Here is an 8869-nt window from a genome sequence, read left to right as displayed (position 1 = left end):
GATGTCCGCATAGCTGCGTCCTGTTCACCAGCCTCCCAGATCAACCTGGACAGCCTGGTTCTTGTACTGTTTTCTTTTCTCCACATCTCCTTGTGAAGCTTCTCGAAGATGCTGCAGTGCTGCTCTCATGTACGCGGTCTGCACGAGTTGCCCACACAGTTCCTTCTCCCTTCTGAGGAGGACCTTCAGGGTTTCCTCAATCTCCTGCCTCTTGCTTGTACTGTTTAAGTCCTGGAAACGTTGTCGCACTTGGTGGAGTCGATGTTGTGGAGGGCGATGAGCAGCTCGCCGGGGGTCAGCGGAGACATGGAGGAGCTGCCTTCACCTGCAGGAACACACACATCTCAGCGCCGAGCTGCACAGAAGATGCTGGGGACAGCAGGACGAAACGCCAGCTTACTGTGCTGGGTGCCGAGGAGCCGGTTGAAGACCTCCTTCACCACGATGGGGTTCAGCTTGATGAGCTTGGGTAGAGCCTGAATCACCTCTTTCTGAGGAGAACAGGACAAGATCATGACTTGGTATCACACACACTCACACACTGACTGCATCAACGCAACCCACCTTCCCCAGGCCGTTGATGACGGGAATGAGGAAGCGGACATCAGGAACCCGCTTGTGATAGAGATCCCGGACCCTCTCCACCAGCTCTGGAGAGGGGGACACTGAGGAGGAACACACACGTTCGGACTCTCGTCTTGATGGTAACACTCGTTACGAACGGCGGGCACCAGCAGAACGGACCTTTATCGGTGAGGATGTGCAGGCAGCGGGTGACCAGCGTCTCGGCTCCTTTAGGACAGTTCTCCACCAGCAGCAGCAGGTCGGGGGAGTTCATGCCCATTACTATAAATTGAATCACAGTACCTTCAAAATACTGTAATTGTTATTACAGCAATAATCTGAATACTGTAATCATTGTTACAGTAGTAAGCACAGACTGTATTTGCAATCACAGTAATAAAGTGCTATACATTTCATTACAGCACATATTAGGCTACTGCAATGTGCATGACTGCATTATTTGTTATAATAAGTAATTTATAAAATATTGTTATAAAATAAAAATTATAGCATACAATACAATGAAGATGCGTTTTTTGTCGCAAAACATTTCATTTATTTTTTTAAAGCAGTTTACAAAAAGTTTTACTTTGTAAAAAACACTATTTTCCCAAACAACCCTTTGTCTTCAGGTAAACCAATTTAAACACCAAGGCCAAGAATTATTTTGTAACACTTCAATGCTTATACAGATAATTAAAAAAAAATACTTTTTTGTACTTTTTACATTTCCCTTTTCAGACATTGGTTTGTATGTGCAGTCACTGTATCCTGTAAAGTTAATTGATAATATAATAAAATTAACAATAAAACACACAAAAGCATCACCATATAGACAACTATCACATATTTCAGGTTTTGTTTTTTGTTTGTTTGTTTTTTACAAATACAAAAATTCCAAGTAAGTAAAATGTTCAGTTAAAAGAAGAATTGTAGAAAAATGCATTTGTACGAAAACATTTCAATATTCAACCAATAAACTGTTCAAGACTGACTTTACTGGTCCCAATGACATATATGATTCCGGCGCCATTTCTTCCTATACTGAATATGTCTTATAGGGCTGGAATCTTCTTCCCTGAAGTTGAAGGACAAAGAGGCATAAGTTACTAATGTAGAGTAGAAATGCAAAGGCAGCATTAATCCACACTATTGGCTCTATGACAATTTTTTGAGACTCCCTACTTCCCATTGGAAACGTTTGGAAATGTTTCTATTACTACATGAAGGTGCAGTAGCCTAGTAAAATACACTACACACACATGCACAGTTTTACATATAGAAACACACAAACAAGAGGGCATCTGTAAGACACTGCCCTGTACAGTGAATAAGTGTAGCCAACCCTGGTCCTTGAGGGCCACTGTCCTCCTGCTCATTTTCCAACCATCACTGCACTTACAGCTTCTGAATGCCTGGATCAGGTGTGTTCAGTCAATCAGTGGGTAGAATAGTTGTAAAACTAGCAGGATAGCGGCCCTGGAGGATCAAGGTTGTCTATCCCTGCTGTAGAGTATTTTATTTCTGCAAAGTTTAAATAAATATAAATTAACAGTCTCACCTGATATCAGTTGTTCTGCCAGTCATACTCGATAAAGCCTCTGATAAACGATGCCACGTGTGGATTGAGGGATTCATTTTTTCGTTGCACCATCCTGCCAGTCCTTCTGCTCAGCTGGACCTTGGAAGAACACTTGCTTTGCTCAGGATTTATCCTGACAATAAATCTGTAAATTCATAAGATGCCATATATTACCCCAGGAGAAAAAACTTACAAAGATTTGGTCCAATATAGTGATATTTGCTGATCCATGTGAGGGTAATAAATTATTGAAGTTTGGTACATTAACCTCTCACACTTGTAATTTTGTGAATACTTTGTGCTACTTCCGATTCTCTAATAAACCATAGAATGCAGAACTATTTTCTACTTTGTTTCGCTACTCAGCAGCTGTCCGGAGCCATATTCAACATATAGGGGAAATATATTGGCAGTGCTAAAGCAGAAAATTGTTCCACCAGAGTGTTGAGGACAAATGTTGGTTTCAGATATCCTTCACAGCAAATTTGTAGCTTTGTAGTGCATCTCAAAATGTATCTGTATTTATCCACACATTTTCCAGTGTCAATTTAAACATCACAGAAGAGCTGGAGCCATTTCTAGCTGTCATTGGGAAAGAGGCAGGGTACACCCTGGACAAGTTGGCGATTACAAAGATGACATACAGATGCATACAAACATTCACGCTCACACCTATGGGCAATTTAATTTCAAGAATGTTAGAGCAATACACTCCAGTAAAGCTCTTGTTCTCAGAACAGGAAAGGAACAGATCTGTTGATGTATTACACTAATGGATCAGCAAGTACCAATATATGGGTAAAAATATAAAAATAACAAATTGGTTATTTATAATATAACTGAGGATTGTCCCTGCAAAGAAATAACATTCTTTGCATATGAAAGACATACTGATTACAGTATGTAGTTGAACTGACTGTTTGGCTGGTGTTTGCTACAGATTCATATCCTGAAAAAAAAGTATGTGACAGACTTAAACATGTAAAGCCAAAATCAATAATGTGTCAAAATGTATTCACTAGTTGGAAATGACACTCCTGTGTCCTCAGGTTAGATTATCAAAGTCCAAAAATGCAGCGTCTTACCTGTTGCAGTGTCCTGTGTCGCCTAGGTCGGTTTCCGTTGACAATACCAACGGTTGCTAGCGAAGAAGAAAACAATTGTCAAGCTAATTAGCTGTAGCTAGCTAACAGACCGACAAGCAATACTTGAAAAAATTTACATTTAGCTAAATTAGTGCTAGTGTGCCGGAGTTAAATGGTTACACTAGATTTATAAATGTATTTCTTCTTTTTTTGTGTCTTTTATTTTCTTATTTTCTAAAGACTTTTATTTTGTTTACCTGTATTCTGATGTGGGTAAGGGAATTATAATGATAATCCGGGTGTTTGTTCAATTGTAAAATGTTAAAATGTGTTAATGTTTCTGGTTATGTCAAATATGTTTCTGTATTTTTGTTTGTTCAATTTATGATTATTATAAAAAGTTATGTGGGTTCTAAAACTTTGATCACCCCCGAAAAGTGGTTGGATGCGGCCGTGCCCTTGGGTTAGTGGGTTGGAGACCCGGTTTAGTCCTCTTAGACACATGGCATGAGCTGTGAGAGAGAGAGGTGCAGAGAGACGCGAGTTGTGATGCGATGTTCTGGCGTGACCTTGCTTTTATACAGAATACACTTTGCACGGAAAATTTCTTGGGTGTCAGCTCGTCAATTACGGTTCAAGAAAAGAAATAAAAAAATTACACAACGCAGAAGAAGGGCCGCTACACTAGGTTAAGCTAATACACGTACTGTTGCAAAAAACAATGAGTTGATTTACCTTTCTGAAGTCAAAGGACGAGGAAAGTGTTGAATCTTCTTTCGTGAAAATAATGCGAAGCTGGCCATCAGTACTTCATTTCTTAATATTGAGGATGTAAAATTAAAAACGCTGGGTCGTCCTCTGGCTTCATGAAATATATCCTAGAAATATGATTTCTGTGTTCCGAATAACTGAAAGATGAGAAATATGAAAATTCCCGCTCAAAATTATTGTATTATGATATACAGCAATATGGTTTTACTGTAAAACAACAGCCGCCCAGGAATTTAAACCATGATGCTTTGCAAATCTACAGCAACATGCTGTATACAGGTTCTACAGTAAGGATTTGTTCATTATACAGTAATAATGCTGTGAAAACTACAGAAATGTGTTGCAGTGTCATGTGTCTCGTGTGTCTTCACCGTTTATTTACCGTGCGTTAACTAAACTTCGGCATGAACGTCAATCTTGTGTTTCGGTCGCTAATAAAAGTTTTCATGTGAACGTCAGTCTTCGTCCTCGTCCTCCTGCGGCGTGGGGTCCGCCTCCTCGGTCACCTCCGGCCCGCCGGGGAAGTCGCGCTGGGGGTCGGGGGGCAGCGCCGGCGAGAAGGCCGCGTCGCTCTTCACGCCCCAGCCGATGTAAACGTTCTCGAACTTCCTGCGGGGAGACCGGGACGCGGTGATGACGGGCGACGGCCACGGCGAAGCGGGGGACGAGGGCGGAGGACAGCCGGGAGCTCCACGGTGGCAGCCGGTCGATTTCTACACCAAACGCAGAAACGTGGCGCGTTACCGTGGTTACGGAGGAGGAGGCGGACCGGCGGCATCTCGCACGCTCACCTGCGTCTTCAGACAGCGGGGTGAAGAGGGCGGGTCCTTCCTCCCGTTCCGGCTCCTCCTCCTCCTCTTCATCTTCATCAGGTTCCGCCGCCGGTTTCTCTGCCGGGTTCACCCACACGCAGCGGCCCTGGACGAACCGCAGTATCAGCGGCGGGTTCTAGAAGGTCCGAGGTGACGGTTAAATACGAAGGACGGACCTGAGTCAGGATGTGCGGGACGTGGTGCACCCAGGAGCGCCTTCCCTTCTCTGTCCTGGCGTCCATCATCTGTCTGTTTCTTCTTCTTTTTTCCCGCGTCGTCACTCATCATCTCGTCATCTGACCTCAGGCGCTAATCTCGCGAGAACTGCCACCTTCAGTACCTGTAGTAGCTACTGCAGGCGGCACTTATCGCGAGATTAGCGACACAACTCAGATCATTTTTTTTAAATAACGCAGATTAAAATACGGGAGATTTACGGGAAAATACTAATACGGGAGGACGGCGGGAAAGAACGGGCCAAAACGGGATACTTGACAGGTATGCCCTGGGGACACAGTCAGGGTTAAGCGTCCCGCTCAGGGACACGATGGTAGTAAGTGGGGTTTGAACCTGGAACTTTGTGCTCTTCCGGTTCAGACGCGAGCGTGTTAGCCAAGTGTAAAACACACCAATAATAATGATTAAAAGTGAAAGTGGCAGTAATTTGATTTGGGACAAATAGCGTTGACAGCACCTTGTGTGTGTGGAGTTTACATGTTCTTCTGTCTCGGTGTGGGTTTCCTCCTGATTCACTGTCCAGAGAGGCACTTTTTTTTCAGCAAGAACAAGAGCCCAGAATTAATGTGATTGGCTGATATAATTTTTTTCAGCCATTCACAATGTTTCTGAGCTCTTGTTCTGTAGCGTAATCAGCTGAGTGAAACCAGCCAATCACAATGTTCTTAAGATCTTGTTCCTCCATCTGATTGGCTGAAAAAAAAGTGACATCATCAGCTTCGCTCTATTTAAGAGGTGAGCCGTGAAGAGCTTAATCATTTCAGATTTACGAGAGTTCAGTATAGAGGTAGAGAAATGAAGGCGTGGAAGAAGTTTGTTAGGTGGACCAAGCGTCGCTTCTTCAAGAAGGACGTTTCCGTTGAGCCCAAAATGACCGATCTGAAATCAGCTCAGATGGGTCAGGTTGAGGTATTCGGGGAACAGCTCGGCACACTCAAGGCGGGTGACGGAGACATTCCTGGAAAGGGATCCCGGTCATTGTAAGAAGTGGAGGAGATGTTCATGGCCTCTAATAATAATCTGGAGATGGCTATTCGTGACACGACACAGAACAGCCTGGCTTGGCGTGAAGAGCTGAGGCAAATTGCCATCCAGGAGGCTGAGAATGAAGTAAAAGAAAGACTGAGAGAAGAACTAGATCTGGAACGGCTGCAATGTGAGGAGCTTGAAGCACAGCTGAACGTGGAGAGACACAACAGAGAAGAAGCAGAAAGGTGTTTCTGTAACGTGAGAGAAACTGGAAAGCAGATGGAGATGGAGACACAGCTCCATACGCAGCTGGGGAGCATGCAGGCTCTTTATGAAGAGACGCTGCAGAACGAGAAGAAGGAGCAGGAAACGCTGAGAAGTCAAATGACAGATGAGCAGAGCAGGAGAGAGAAAGCTGAAAAAGAGCTTGAAGCAAAAAGAGAAAGCAGGAAAGAGGCAGAGAGGCTTCTCCTGGAGACAGAGACAAAGTTCCGTCATCAGCTGGAGAGCAAAGACAGTCTCCACGAGGAGACGCTCCAGCAAATGAAAAAGGAACTTGAGATGATGACAGCCGAACGTGACCATGAGCACAGAGCACGAGAAGAACTTGAAAAAGTGCTCCTTGAAGAAACATCTACCAGGAACGAACTGGAAAAACGTTTCCAGGACTTAAACAATACAAGCAAGAGGCAGGAGATTGAGGAAACCCTGAAGGTCCTCCTCAGAAGGGAGAAGGAACTGTGTGGGCAACTCGTGCAGACCGCGTACATGAGAGCAGCACTGGAGCATCTTCGAGAAGCTTCACAAGGAGACGTGGAGAAAGAAAACAGTACAAGAACCAGGCTGTCCAGGTTGATCTGGGAGGCTGGTGAACAGGACGCAGCTATGCGGACATCGTAAAGGCGATCGTAACATGAGCGTTATTACAAAATGCAAATACGCCAAATAAAGAATCTATATAGAAAAGATGAATGAAATCTCCTTTGACTTTCTTGAGCTTCACACGTCCAAAACACAAGACAAACATTAAAAACCATGTTGTATAGTTCACCATGTACTATATTTCACTTGGATTATATACAACTATATTATTTTACGTGTTCCGTAACAACACATTTACATTCAGTAGTGACGGGGACAGTCCCCCTGGGGACAGAGGGACACGATGGTAGTAAGTGGGGTTTGAACCTGGAACTTGGTGCTCTTCTGGTTCAGACGCGAGTGTGTTGGCCAAGTGTAAAACACACCAATAATAATGATTAAAAAGTGAAAGTGGCAGTAAACAAGAATCTACCTCTATGTACCATCCGACCTCTACAACTCATACAGGACGAAGCAGCACGACTGATGTTCAACCTTCCCAAGTTCTCCACACCGCCCCTCTGCTACGTTCCCTCCACCGGCTCCCAGTAGCTGCACGCATCAGGTTCTAAATACTGATGCTGGCCTACAAAGCCAAACATGGAGTAGCACCATCCTACCTCACAGCCCTTATTACACCTCGCACTGCACCTGGTATACTCCGAGCCTCCAGTACTGCTCGCCTGGTCCCTCCATCTCTGAAGGTAAAAGGAAGACGCTCATCTAGACTCTTCTCCGTCTTGGCCCCTCGGTGGTGGAATGAACTTCCAGCTCAGTCACTGAACACCTTCACACGGCAGCTCAAGACCTTCCTCTTTAGAGAAGATTTAGATGAACTTGTGACCTTCTTCTCGTCTGACTTCTGTATAGAAACTAGAACAGAGTGAATAAAAAGATTGTATTCATAGTTGGGGTCCTAGTGAACCGGAATTGATCTCTTCATCCATGGTAACTTGGAAGCACGTTGTAAGTGGCTCTGGATACGGCCGTCTGCCAAATGCCTTAAATGTAAATAATGAATAAGTTCGGCTTTATAAAAAAAGGAGGCCGCTTACATTTACATTTAAGGCGTTTGCCAGACGTCCTTAACCAGAGCGACTTACAACTTGCTTCCATGTTACCATGGATGAAGTGGTCAGTTCTGGTTCACTAGGACCCCCAACTATGAATACAATCTTTTTATTCACTCTGTTGTAGAATCTGTACAGAAGACAAGAAGAAGGTCAGAAGTTCATCTAAATCTTCTCTACACAGGAAGGTCTTGAGCTGCCGTTTGAAGGTGCTCAGTGACTGAGCTGTTCTGACCTAAAGGGGAAGTTCATTCCACCACCGAGGGGCCAAAACGGAGAAGAGTCTAGATGAGTGGAAAGCTGACCTGATTGTGTTGAAGATGAGGGTCATCATCTCCTTGCTGTTCCTGCTGTTCTCCACATTTAGAGCTCTTTCTCTGAACCAGAGCAACCCTCTAAATACAAAAAAAGAAATTCCTGTGCAGGACATCAACGCTGGGCTGCAGTACCTGAGGAACATGGTCCGCTACCTGCGGGACACGATGCTGGCTCAGGAAGTCCAGTTGGACAACGTGAAGACCAACCTAAAGGACCCTAAAGACATGGTGCTGGATCTGAGGCTGGATTTCAAAGTTCTGGAGAGAGAAAACGCTGGTAATCACATCTTCTAAATGTGCAATATTAATTCAACAACACTGAGGCCAGTATGAACATCATTCACAGACTTTAATGTTGGTATTTAGCTCATTTACATTTACATTATTACATTATTTAGCTCAAGATGTGGAGATAAAGACCATGAAGGATGAAGTGGAGAACATGAAGAAGGAGAATGCAGGTGCATAAATGACATTTGACAAATATTATAGTGTAAAATATACTATACAAATAGTATTATTTAATCACACATAGTATTAATTCCATGTAATTACTGTATAAATAACATAAACAGTGAATTATTATTCATTGGTTATGATT

At 43.7% G+C, this 8869-nt stretch overlaps 1 long non-coding RNA gene across 1 annotated transcript; it reads right to left on the bottom strand.

Annotated features, from left to right (window-relative positions):
- Positions 1-1438: 1438 nt before the first annotated feature.
- Positions 1439-5102, bottom strand: LOC114771318 (uncharacterized). Its single transcript, XR_003743550.1, has 6 exons — positions 4794-5102; positions 4385-4715; positions 3967-4139; positions 3232-3287; positions 2126-2291; positions 1439-1642 (listed from the first exon to the last, which is right to left on the bottom strand). It is a non-coding gene; the product is annotated as an uncharacterized LOC114771318 (long non-coding RNA).
- Between the last annotated feature and the right edge of the window lie 3767 nt (positions 5103-8869).

Source organism: Denticeps clupeoides, unplaced genomic scaffold, assembly GCF_900700375.1.
Source record: "Denticeps clupeoides unplaced genomic scaffold, fDenClu1.1, whole genome shotgun sequence".
NCBI classification, from domain to species: Eukaryota; Metazoa; Chordata; class Actinopteri; order Clupeiformes; family Denticipitidae; genus Denticeps; species Denticeps clupeoides.
This window is presented reverse-complemented; position numbering and strand designations above follow the sequence as displayed.